Here is a 13,400-nt window from a genome sequence, read left to right on the forward strand (position 1 = left end):
TTGATGAATTTTTTTATTAGCTTTAGTAGTTGGTGTGTGAATTCTTTAGGATTTTCTATCTGTAAGATCATGAAATCTGTGAATGTAGTTATACTTTTTCCATTCCATTTTGAGGATTTTTCTGTTTGCTTGTCTGATTGCTCTGGCTAGAACTTCCAGTACAGTGTTACCTAATTTGTTGGTGTTCAGTTATTCATAGTGTTTGCTTATAATCCTTTATATTTATGTAAGGTCGCCACTTTCATTTCTGATTTTAGTGATTTGAGTCTTTCCCCTTTTTTCTTTAGCTAAATGTTTGTCAACTTTGTTGGTCTTTTCAAAGAACTACCTTTTTGTTTTGTTGAATCACTGTAATATTTTTCTGTTCTCTCTTTTTTTTTTAAAAAGATTTTATTTATTTATTTGACAGAGATAGAGACAGCTAGCGAGAGAGGGAACACAAGCAGGGGGAGTAGGAGAGGAAGAAGCAGGCTCACAGCAGAGGAGCCTGATGTGGGGCTCGAACCCACAACACCGGGATCACGCCCTGAGCCAAAGGCAGACGCTTAACCGCTGTGCCACCCAGGCGCCCCTCTGTTCTCTCTTTTATCTCCACTCTAATCTTTATTATTTCTTTCATTCTACTAGCTTTGTATTTAGTTAGATCATCATCTTCTTCTTTTTTTGGTTTCTTAAAGTGGTAATGTCAGGTTACTGATTTGAGATATTTCTTTTTTAATGTATGTATTTACAGCTCTCAATTTCTTTCTTTTTTTTTAAATTTTATTTATTTATTTGACAGAGAGAGTGCACAAGCAGGGGGAGTGGGAGAGGGAGAAGCAGTCTCCCCACTGAGTAAGAACCCAATGTGGGGCTCGATCCTAGGACCCTGGGATCATGACCTGAGCTGAAGGCAGACGCTTAACTGACTGAGTCACCCAGGCACCCCTCTTGATGTCTTTGTGAGCACTGCCTTTGCTTCATCTCATAAGTTTTGTTACGTTGTGATTTGATTTCATACATTTCATTTCCTTTCTGGTTTCTTCTTTGACTCAATGTTTTTAAGAGTGTGTTGTTTAATTTCCACATATTTGTTAATTTTCCAGTTTTCCTTCTGGTTTTGCCTTACAGCTCCATTCTGTTGTGGTCAGAGAAGATATTTTGTGTGATTTCAGTCATTTAAAATTTATTGGGACATTTTGGGGTGACTTTTAAATTAAGTTTAATTTTTTAAAATGCTGAATATGAGATCTACCCTCTTAAAAATTGTGAAGTGTACAATATTGTTGAATATATGTACAGTGTTGTACAGTGGATCCCTAGAACTTACTTATCTTGCTTAACTGAAACTTTATGCCCGTTGATTAGCAACTACCCATTTCCCCCTGTCCCCTAACCCCAGCCAACCACCATTCTACTCTGACTCTATGAATTTGACTATTTTAGATACATTATATAAGTGGAATAACAGTATTTGTCTTTCTGTGACTGCCTTATTTCATTTAGCAGAATGTCTTCGAGGTTCATCCATACTGTCGCATTTTGCAGAATTTCCTTTCTTGTGTGGCATTTCTTTAAAAAATATGGAACAGTTCACAAATTTGCACGCCATTCTTGTGCAGGGGCTGTGCTCATCTTCTCTGTAAAGGGCCGGTTTTAGTATATGTGCTGCTGAAATGAGCATCTTTCTTTTTTTAATGCTGAGTAATACTCCATTGCATGTATATACCACATTTTCTTTATTCATCTGTCAATGGACATTTGGGTTGTTTCTACATCTTGGCTGTTGTGAATAGTGCTTCCATGTACATGGGAGTGCTAATACCTCTTTGAGATCCTGACTTCAGTAATTGTGGGTAAATACCCAGAAATGGGATTACTGGATCATATGGTAGTTCTATTTTTAACTTTTTGAGAAACCTCCATATTGTTTTCCGTAACGACTGCACTATTTTGCCTTCCCACCAACAGTATACAAGGGTTCCAATTTCTTTTAATCTTTGCCAACCCTTGTTGTCTTTTTTTTTTTTTTAAATAATAGCCATCCTGACAGGTGTGATGTGATATCTCATTGTGGTTTTGATTTACATTTCTCTGATGATTAGTAATTTTGAGCATTTTTTCATATATCTGTCATTCCATTTGTATATCTTCTTTGGAGAAATGTCTGTTCAAGTTCTTAGCCCATTTTCTACAAGACACTGATGAGAGAAATTAAAAACCCAAATGAAATGGAAAGACACCACATGTTCATAGATCAGAAGACTTAATATTGTTCAAATGTCCATATTTCCCAAAGCGATCTACAGATTCAGTGCAATCCTATCAAAATCCCATTGGATTTAAAAAAAAAAAAAGAAATAGAAAAAACCAATTCTGAAATTCATATGGGACCACAAAAGGCAATGAATAGCCAAGTCAATCTTGAGAAAAAAGGACAAAGCTGGAGGCATAATTCTTCCTTATTCCAAAATATATTACAAAGCTACAGTAATCAAAACAGTATGGTACTGACATAAAAGTAGACAGATAGACCAGTGGAACAGAATAGAGAGCCTGGGAATAAATCCATGTATGTTTGATCAACTGACTTTTGACTAGGGTGCCATGAATTTACTATGGGGAAGTAATAGCTTCTTCAACAAATGGTATTGGCCAAGCTGGATATCCACATGCAAAAGAATTAAATTGGACCCTTATCCTACACCTTATACAAGAGTCAACTCAAAGTGGACTCAAGACTTAAATGTAAGACTTAAAATCAAACTCCTAGAAGAAAACATGTTGAGAAAGCTTCATAACATTGGTCTCAGCAATGATTTCATAAATATTACACTAAACGAACAGGCCACAAAAGCCAAAATAGGCAAGTGAGACTATATCAAACTAAAAAGTTTCTGCACAGCAAAGGAAACAACAGAGTTAAAAGGCAACCTATGGAATGGAATGAGAGAAAGTATTTGTGAACCATATGTCCGATAAGGGGTTAACTTCCAAAATATATAAGGAACTCCTATAACTTAACAGCAAAAAAACTAATAAAAAGTGGGCTACAGACTTGTGACCTAACATATAGTCTATCCTGAGAATAGTCCATGTGCACATGAAAATGTATGTTCTACTTTGGGGGGTGGAATATATGTGTGTTAGGTCAAGATGATTTATAGTGGTGTTCAAGTCCTCTGTTTCCTTATTGATCTCTCTGGTATTCTATCCATTACTGAAAGTGAGAAGTAAAATTTTTGGACTACTGTAAAACTATTTCTCCCTTTGATTTTGTCAAATATTGCTTTATATATTTTGGGATTCTCTTGTAAGGTGTGCATATGCCTATAATTGTTATATTAATTCTTGATAAATTGACTCTTTTATCAATATGCAATGTCATTCTTTGCCTCTTGTAACATGTTTTGATTAAAGTCTATTTTGTCTAATATTAGCATAGCCACCTCAGGTCTCTTGATTACAGTTTGCATGGAATATCTTTTCCATCCTTTCACTTTAAACCTATTTATGTCTTTGGGTCTAAAATGAACGTCTTGTAGACAGATTATGGAAGGATCATGGTTTGTTTTTTAAGCCCATTCTACTAATCTCTGCCTTTTAATTGGAGAGCTTAATACATTTAAAGTCAGTACTGAAAAAAAAAAGTACTGATAAGGAAGGATTTCTGCCATTTTCTCATGGTTCTCTTTTTCTATGTATCTTATATCTTTTTGTTCCTCAATTCCTCCAATACTGCTTTCTTTTTATAATTGATTTTTTGCAGGTACCATCTTGATTGCTTTCTCATTTCTTTTTCAGTATTTTTAAATTTATTTTCTGAGCGTTTACCCTGGGACTACAATGAACATTTTAGGCAAGCCCCTTGTATCGGTCCTCAGGGATACTCCAGACAGCTAAAAGTAGAAAATATAATTCCTTGGGAACAAGGTCTCCTCTGCTCCCTCCAGAACAAGATACCTACACAGTGAGGAATGCCAGCTGTTGTCTTCAAGACTGTTGGCATGGCGGGGGGGGGCAGTGGGGCAAGGCTCACAAAGCTCTTGTATCCTAAGTCTTCTCTTCATTTATTCAGCATTCATTAGTTGCTATAAATCTTTATTTCCTAGAGTCTGACTAAATCTGACCATTTTGGCCCATTTTTTGGTGTTTCTGTGAAGGGGCAGGCCCTTCAAATTCCCTACTTGACTATTTTTGCTGATGTCACTCTAAGGGTACTCTACCTCTCTGTTCCTGCCCATCGCCTTTTTTTCCCCCCATTATAGCCCTTCCCATGTTAATCCAGTTGTTTAAAATTCCCTGTTTGATGATTCAAAAGTCTGTGCCATATTTGAATATTGTTCTGCTGTTTGCTTTGTCCTTCAGACTCTGTCATTACTGCCTCATAGCATACGCTGTAATTTTTTGTTGAAAGCCAGAACGACACATTGGATAATAGGAGCTAAGGAAATAGGCCTTTGGTGTGAGGTTTTATGTTGATCTGCCTGGGAGTTGGGCTTTGTTCGGTGCTTGCTCTAGCTGTCTGGCTCTAAGTGCCAAGGCTGCAATTTCCTCCAGCATCCCTGTTTGTCTCTTTCCTGTTGTCTTTGGCCATCTCTCAAAAATCCTTCTTAGGTAAGAATCTGGACCTGGCAGCCCTTCCCACTGCAGTATAACAGTCTGATAATCTGCTATTCTTCTAGACCCCGTTACTGTGGTGGTATGATGCACGCTTTGGGGGGGGGAGGTCAAGTGTTCTATAATCTTATGTTTAAATCTTTATCTTTCAGTAGGCCCATGTCCCTGGGCTGTGACCTTCACTGGCAGTTTCTCAGCTTTTTACCCCCTCCTTTTACTTAAGACCGAAAGGCGAGAGGGGGTGGAATTGAGTAATTTCCCTTCTCAGGTATGACAAAACCCTGGTAAAGTCTTTTTCCCTGCTGAATAGGGGAACTTTGCCATGCAGAAAGCACTGCCTGTATTTCTGCCTGTATTTCAGAATGTTTAACGGCCCCTCCAGCCTGGTCTGTCAGAAACATGAGGTGTCCTATATCCTCCTGAGAAAAGTTGGTGGAGTTTCTGGAGGTAAAACTCTAGCCTAAAGTACGATGGCCCTCCTAAGACCGCAGCCCCCAGGATTCTCTCACTCTCCTGCTAGTCCTGCTCGGCCTCTAGTAATTTGTCAAAGGTCCTGGGTAAGTGTTCCTACCAGTGTATGGTTCCAGTGGCTTGGGCTCCAGGCAAACCAGTTGTCTCTGACCATGATAGTCGGTCTTGGCACTGTCCCTAGATTTTAGGGTGGCAGTTTGCCCCGCAACCCGAATTTTCTGAGGAATACAATAAAAGAGACCCTGAGATGGCAGGGATCACATTTGAGTCATTGGTCCACAGCCAATGCCACACACCTCCATGTTTTTCCAAGCAAGCTCTCAACAATTTGTAATAAGGCTGTGAATGTTTTCTTTTTGTTTTTCTTTTTGTCACATACCTTGGTCTCCTCCTTTTCATCTCCACAGAGCCTTTTCCACATTTTTCCTCTTACTCTCCAACTCTTTGTATGTTCTCCATGTAGCCAGTAGGAGGTGGGTCGTATTCTTGCCCCTGCTTCCCCTGAGTCCAAATTAGAGGCAGGGATAGCTAAATGGGAGTCAGCCACCAAGAGTCCCGATGCAAGAAAGTCACGGCCTCTCCATGTCTGTCTGATGCAAATAAGGACAGCACAACCCTGCAGGCCTAGCTTAGGAGCTCTAGGAAGCCAGACCAGTGTAGACTCCGTGTGTAGCTCTGACATCATGAATCGCATGGTCACTTTCTATTGTGTAAGCCCCCTCGCCCCGTCCCCCCGCCCTGGGTCTGTGGCACGTTGTTATGGCAGCCCTTGACAATGAATACACGTGGGTTTCTTAGGAAGCACTTGTGCTCTCTTCCACCACTGTGAAGTGCTAAGATGTGGTGTGCCCAGATGGAAGGGGTGCTGGAATAAGAGTCAAAGGTCAGAGAATGGGGTGTCCATGTTTCCCATTGACCTGCGAGATCTGGAGCAAGTCACGTTACTCCAGCGAGCCTGAGTTTCTACCTCTCTGAGCTAAGGCAACCATATGGGCTCTACGCACTTTACTGGACGGCTTCTAGGATCACGTTTATGGCTATGAAATCACACTTTAATTACCAATCCGTTTACAACTATCCAAGGTTATTATTCACACCATTCTCATTATCGGGTCGAGGAGTTTGCCTTCTCACCTACTCTCCAAATGCGCCAGGTGTAAGAAGGGGAGTGCAGGCTCTGTGGTTTTCCTTCTTACTGAGGAGCACGGGGAACGAGAAAGAGGGGAGAGGAACGTGCCGACTGGCAGCGGTGATAGTCAATGGTTTCTTTTCTCATGATTTGACCTCGTGTGGATTCCTTTTGTGGAGAAAACTCTCCTCGTGGGAAATCGACATTCCATGGGACACCCATCTGCGTCAGGAAAGGCTCAGCCTGTGCAAACAGCATCTGTTGAGGACCTACCGTGTGTATCAGGCACTGCATTACAGGGCGAGCAAGCACGCAGGTCTGTGACCCTGCAGAGTGTACTGTGCGATGGAGAAGAAAAAAGCCACCAAAGAATTACAAGCAGCTAATTTAACTACTTGTGAATTTCCAGCTGTGCAAACATTTCCGACTTGGGAGGATACTAGTCCATCTCCTCAGGACTCAGGGGGGTCCCGTGACAGTGCTGGCTAGGAAGGGACAGAGAGAGCCACCATGCAGTCACGGCTACAGATGGACTTGGGGAAAGCAAAACGAAGGTGAGTTAGCGCCTTCTCTAAAGGAGCGATGATTCGGCAGGGCTGGCTGGCATTTTATTTTCCTAGTGTGATTTTTCAGGTTGCAGTGACATTTCCAGATTTAAGGCGCTCAAAGAAAAGATGACGCTGAGCCTCCCCTGCAGGAGCCAGGAAATAGTAAGGGCTAAGGAGCCAAGAGCAGGACTGGCGGCCGTGGAAACGCGACCTGGTTCAGGTTTCCCGAGGCCGGCGCCGCCTCTCAACCGCAGGCTGAGAGCGCTGCAGGCGGGAGGGGAAGGCTGCGCGCGCCCCCACCCGTGCGCGTGTGCGCGCACGCACGCACGCGCACACACACACACAGTCACCCTTCCCTTTTTTGCACATCTCATTAAGAGGGACAAAGGCGGTGAAACTTTCGGTTTGATGACTGTCTCTTCACAATCCCTAAAACTGGCCCATCCTTTAGGAAGACAGAAAAGAAAACCACTCACTTTGCAACGACCGCAATTCAGGAAGGCGTAATTGTAAATTTTAGGCGTCAGCGTGCCTGGGCAATGGGGTGCACAAATGTTTAGTCACACGGTCCTTGGGATGTGTCTGTGAGGGCAGTTTTGGTTGAGATTAACATTGGAATTGGTAGACTGAGTGAAGGACATTGCCCTCCCCAATGTGGGTGGGCCTCATCCAAGCAGTCGAAGACCAAAAGAACAAAAGGCCAAGTGAGAGGGAAATTCTGCATGACTCCCTAAGCCAGGACAATCCGTCTTCTCTTTCCTGTGGACTGGAACCTAATCATCGCTTCTCTTGGGTCTCCAGCTTGCTGACTGCAGGTGTTGGGTCTTCTCAGCCTCCGTCATCTTGTGAGAGAATTCCTTATGATACATACATACATACATATATACACACATACATTCCAATCCAACCTTTATATCAACAGATCAATCCTTTGCTAAAGAATTCTGCTTTTTCCGTCTTTGAAACAGACAAAACCAAAAGAGATTATATATAAACGTTACAAATCTGGCCAATTATTTATACACAGAAGAGTGTAAACCAAATATTAATAAACTGCAAAATTCTATATCACATTTTCCCTAAAGTGTCATTGATTATAATACAAATCCTGATTTCTGATATGTTACATGAGGGGTGAAAAGGTCAGTTCATATCAGGATGGTCATCTTTCAATGGGGAAAAAAATCCTCCCATCTCCCCCAAAGTCCATGGCAATGACACAGGAGTTACATTTTTTTTATTGCAGCATTATTTTCTTAAGTTAAATTCAAGTAATTAACATACGATGTATTATTGGTTTCAGAGGTAGAGGTCAGTGATTCATCAATCTTTTTTTTTTAAAGATTTTATTTATTCAACAGAGATAGAGACAGCCAGGGAGAGAGGGAACACAAGCAGGGGGAGTGAGAGGAAGAAGCAGGCTCATAGCAGAGGAGCCTGATGTGGGGCTCGATCCCAGAACGCCGGGATCATGCCCTGAGCCGGAGGCAGACGCTTAACCGCTGTGCCACCCAGGCACCCCCTGTGATTCATCAATCTTATATAACAACCACTGCTCACTACATCACCTGCCCTCCTTAATGTCTGTCACCCAGTTACCCCATTCCCCCACCCTATTCCCTTCTAGCAACCCTCAGTTTGTTTCCTAGAGTAAACAGTCTCTTATGGTTTGTCTCCCTCTCTGATTTCGTCTTGTTTTATTTTTTCCTCTCTTCCCCTATGATCCTCTGTCTTGTTTTCTTTTTTTTTTTTAAAGATTTTATTTATTTATTTGACAGAGATAGAGACAGCCAGTGAGAGAGGGAACACAAGCAGGGGGAGTGGGAGAGGAAGAAGCAGGCTCATAGTGGAGGAGCCTGATGTGGGGCTCGATCCAAAAACGGCAGAATCACGCCCTGAGCCGAAGGCAGACGCTTAACGACTGCACCACCCAGGCGCCCCCCTCTGTCTTGTTTCTTAAATTCCACATATGAGCGAAATCATATGATGCTTGTCTTTCTCTGATTGATTTATTTCACTTAGCATAATACCCTCTAGTTCCATCCGTGCCATTACAAATGGGAGTTATAGTTTATTTATTTATTTATTTATTTATTTATTTATTTATTTATTTGACAGAGCAAGAGAGCACAAGTAGGGGAAGCGGCAAGCAGAGGCAGAGGAAGAAGCCTCCCCCCCCCCAGCAGGGAGCCCAACGCGGGGCTCCATCCCAGGCCCCATCCCAGGCCCCTGGGATCATGACCTGAGCTGAAGGCAGCCGCTTAATGACTGAGCCACCCAGGTGTCCCAGGGGTCATGTTTTATAAAGAAATAAAAAAGCTATATCGCCAGCTAAAAGGGAGATAACTATGTCTATGGACCAACAGGGGATCCCAGACAGAGGAGAAAGGGTGTGGAAAACACACGCAGCGTTTTTGGCTTTGTGACCAAAAGTACGTGGAATGACCAGAAATGCACATCCAGAGATTGGGGTGGGGACAGGAACTAGGGTCACCCCCAGGAGGGGGAGGCAGGAGGAGAGGCAGAAACAGTAACAGGGTTTCTGTTGTTTGGGCTGCTGAAGACAGTGCAGCCGTTCTTTTCCTGGGGCATGCATGCTTGCCGCAGGTTCAGTCCTTAATAGAAGCTTCTCACTGTGGCTAAGTTTTTGTGAAACAGAGACTTGAGACTTTGACCCCCTCTGTAAGATTCACTTTTTTTTCTCTCTCTCTCCCTTTCTCTCCCCTCCCTACCCTCTTTCTTTTCCCCAGCATTATTGAGCTCTAATGGACATATAACAATATATACGTTTAAAGTGTACAACGTGACTTGATACAAGTACATATTTTGGAATGATTATCACAGTAGTGTTAGCACCTCCGTCACCTCACATAGTTACCTTATTCTTTGTGGTGAGAATACTTAAGATTTACTCTCTTGGCAGTTTTCAAGTACACATAATGCACTATTGTTAATAAGAAACATCCCACTGTGTGTGAGATCCTCAGAACTCAGTTATCATTAAAGTTATAAAAGTATATAAATTATGTAAAGCTATATAAAATTTATAAAATTATATGAAGCTATAAAATTATAATTATTTAAGTTATTTAAGTTATGGGGCGCCTGGGTGGCACAGCGGTTAAGCGTCTGCCTTCGGCTCAGGCCGTGATCCCGGCGTTATGGGATCGAGCCCCACATCAGGCTCCTCCGCTGTGAGCCTGCTTCTTCCTCTCCCACTCCCCCTGCTTGTGTTCCCTCTCTCGCTGGCTGTGTCTATCTCTGTCAAATAAATAAATAAAATCTTAAAAAAATTATTTAAGTTATAATTAATCTTATAGTGAGAATTTTGTACCTGTTGACCAATATCTCCCCATTTCCCACTACCCCAGCACCCCCCCCCAACACCATTGTTTGTATGAGCTTGGTGTGGTTTTTTAAAAGTATTTTATTTATTCATGAGAGAGAGAGAGAGAGACAGAGCACAAGCGGGGGGAGAGGCAGACGTAGAGGGAGAAGCAGACTCCTGGGAGCCCAACGCAGGGCTCCATCCCAGGACCCTGACATCATGACCTGGGCCAAAGGCAGACCCTTAACCATCTGAGCCACCCAAACACCCCTGGCTTTGTAAGATTCCAAATATAAGTGAGATCGTACGGTATTCTGACTGGTCCGTTATTTCTCGTATTTTTAGGTTTCTCATGTTTCACAAACCAAAAAAGCTCAAAAACGAAATTTGAGTGCAACAGTGGACCAAATCCCCAGGAATACTTATTAAAATGCCCATAACGGAGCCCAAGCTAGAGCCAAGAAATCTAAATTTAACACATCCTAAGTTTAACAAGCTCTTCCAAGAGTTTCTCCCCCGCCGCAGTGGAAGGTAGAGAGTGCTGAGGCGGAATTTAGGAGATAGTGGGGTCCCTGCCCAGGCCCGCCCCTCTCCTCCTCTGGGCCTCCAGCTGAGCTGGCACCTGGGGCAGATCCCCGCTGGCCCCACCCCGGTGCCCCCAGGACTCCCCCACCAGGCCTTAGCGGCAACAGGCCAAAGCCAAGCGACTGCCCCCCAGCAGCACCGGACCCAGCAGAAGGCCAGCACAGAGAGCCTGGAGGCAGTGAGTCCTGGAGCCGGAGGCGGGAACTCCCTGAGGGTGGGTGGCAGAGCTCCCTTGGGTGGCTTGGATCCCAGGACCACTGTCCCCAGCACTGCCGAGGGGCAAGCGCACTTAGAAGAGACAGCACAGGTCCCATGTGTCCCCCGATCTGGGAATGAAGTACCATGGCCTGGCCGGTCCCTGTGTATCCGTGGGCCCGAGAACGGAAGGACCGTCACGTGGATCATCCCTGTGCATCCCTGGACACTGTGCATGCCAGGGCCAGGAAACGGAAAGACCATTTCGCTTCCACGCAGCTGGATCCAGCATAGGGAACTTCATGAAGCTGGTGTTAGGGAACTTCATGAAGCTGGTGTTACAAGGAGAGACGCTGGGCGGCCTTTAAGAACCTTGCCCAGGGTGGGCGCTGGGAGGCTCAGTTGGTTGAGCTTCCGACCCTCAGTTTTGGCTCCGGTCAGGGTCTGATGTGCTGAGGTCAGGCTCCAGCTCAGCGGGCAGTCTGCTTGCGATTCTCGCTCCTGCTGCCACCTCCCCGTTTCGAATAAATACATAAATCTTTAAGAAAAGACACTTGTCCAGGGACGGGATGGGAACAGTGTTGTTTTCCATGACCGGGCAGGAAGAGCCATGAGCATGTTTTTACTTGATCCCCCCAGGGAAGAGGCAGGTCCACGAGTTCTGTGGGAGCAAATAGAGGGAGGGTACCTGTGGCACCTGAGACCTGTGGGGATGGGCACACAACCACCTCTGACCACAGGTGTGGCCTCAGACGTTGCACTTAGAACGTTTAGATGTTTGTAGACATGAGCACTGCAAGGTCCTTGCATTCTAGCCTCGTCACCATTTCCCTCTGGCCTGGACCGTGTGACCTGGGACAAGTCATTCAGTGCTCCTGAGCCTTCAGCCACAGTCCCCTCATCCATATTCAGGCCATCATCCTAGTCCCCACCTCCTCGCTCTGCGTGAGGCCCACGGGACCTGACACATGCGAGAGACTTCCAAGAGCACATGGACATGGCACGAGGAACGTGATCAGCGTCCTTCGTTCCTCGTGCAGACCAGATGGCTGGTGGCCTGCATGGGGCAGCGTATCTTTCCCAGGAGAAAGCCACTTGGCGTGACATCGCAGGACAAGGGTCAGGCTGATGTTGGCCAGAGTGCACGTGTGCTGAGTGGAGAGGAACGAAGGGTTGTGGATTCACAGCCTGTGGAGGCAAGGCTGTAGCTAAGATCCCGTGGCTGAAGGTGACCAAGGACGACTCAGAGCCACATGGACTTTCAGGGTTATTCACCAGACTTGTAAGCACTGCTCCCCATTTCCTCTGTGGCCCATGTATCTGCAGAAACAGAAGATAGCCCACATGAGACTGGGAGTGGGGTTTCAGGCCAGCACGTGGGTGGTGGGTTCCCCTTAAGGCAGGTGCTCTTAGCCTTGGTGAAATTCTAGAGGCAAGCTGCTCAAGAGAACTTCCCGCACTGATGGCTGGGGAGCGTGTGAAGTGTAGCAAGGACCCGAATTTTATACATTAATCACTTTGGACCTGAATGTCCCCATGGCTCTAGTGGCTACCTTATTGGACAGCACAGTTCTAGAGGGTCTAGGGATGGGCTTGGACATTCCATGAGCCTTTTGGAAACTGGATGCAGAACTGGACATGTCCGTGTACTTTTCTAGGAAGTGAGCCCATGGCTTCGCCATCCGTGTCTCAAACCCTCGGAAAGCTCAGGCTCTGCTGCGCTAGGGCTTCCGTGGAGAGTAAGCCAGTTGAGGGAGGTGAGAATGCCTGGGGTAACCACTGCTGTTCCTCCTCTCTGCTTTTGTCCTGTCCTGAGCCGCGGGTGGCTCCCCCTGACACCTACACAGAGAACCAGATTGGAATCTGAGACTTGGAGGCCCAGAGCCATGGCACCCCACCAGGAGGGGGTCATGGCTTTGGGCCTGGGTTGTGCAATCCAGGCCTGGCTGGAAACGGGCTCCAGCTTTCAAGACTGTGATGCCGCCTGTGAAGCCTTCCGCCAGCACTTCGGGCAGTTGCAGGACAAGGAAGCAGCCGGGCCTCGCCAGGCTTTCCACAGACCCTGGGAGCTCTGCTGTCGCGGGCTGAAGGCAGACACGCACCCCGAGGGCCAAATCCTGGAGCTGCTGGTGTTGGAGCAGTTCTCGGCATCCTGCGCACTGAGGCGGAGGGCCGGCTGAGGCCGCTGGGGCTGCGGCACAGAGGACGTGTCGTGTCAGTGAGCGAAGACTTCTGCCCGGAAGCCATGCTGCCAGAGCAGGGGCGGGTGTCACCCTTGGCGTCTTGGGGGTGAGACCCCGGGAAGGAGTGGAGGCAGCTGGCCCTGGGTCACACCTTTGTCTCCGTGCCCTGTTCGGCCCCAGGATGTCGGCCTCGTCCTTCCGACTTGTGTTCTGCCTGGATCGGTGTATGGCGCACTTCTGCGGGTGTCAGAGCCAGTCCCCTCCTATAACTAACACTCTGTCGTGTCCCCGTAGATACACCGGAATGGAATTCACAGGGAACACACCCTACCCACACCCATCCTCCAATAACATCAGTATTG

The 13,400-nt window shown here is 45.7% G+C and overlaps 1 non-coding gene across 1 annotated transcript; it reads right to left on the minus strand.

Moving 5' to 3' along the window:
* Positions 1-1,556: 1,556 nt before the first annotated feature.
* LOC117797528 lies at positions 1,557-1,663 on the minus strand. The gene has a single exon (XR_004622543.1). It is a non-coding gene; the product is annotated as a U6 spliceosomal RNA (small nuclear RNA).
* Between the last annotated feature and the right edge of the window lie 11,737 nt (positions 1,664-13,400).

This window comes from Ailuropoda melanoleuca, chromosome X, assembly GCF_002007445.2.
Source record: "Ailuropoda melanoleuca isolate Jingjing chromosome X, ASM200744v2, whole genome shotgun sequence".
Lineage (NCBI taxonomy): Eukaryota > Metazoa > Chordata > Mammalia > Carnivora > Ursidae > Ailuropoda > Ailuropoda melanoleuca.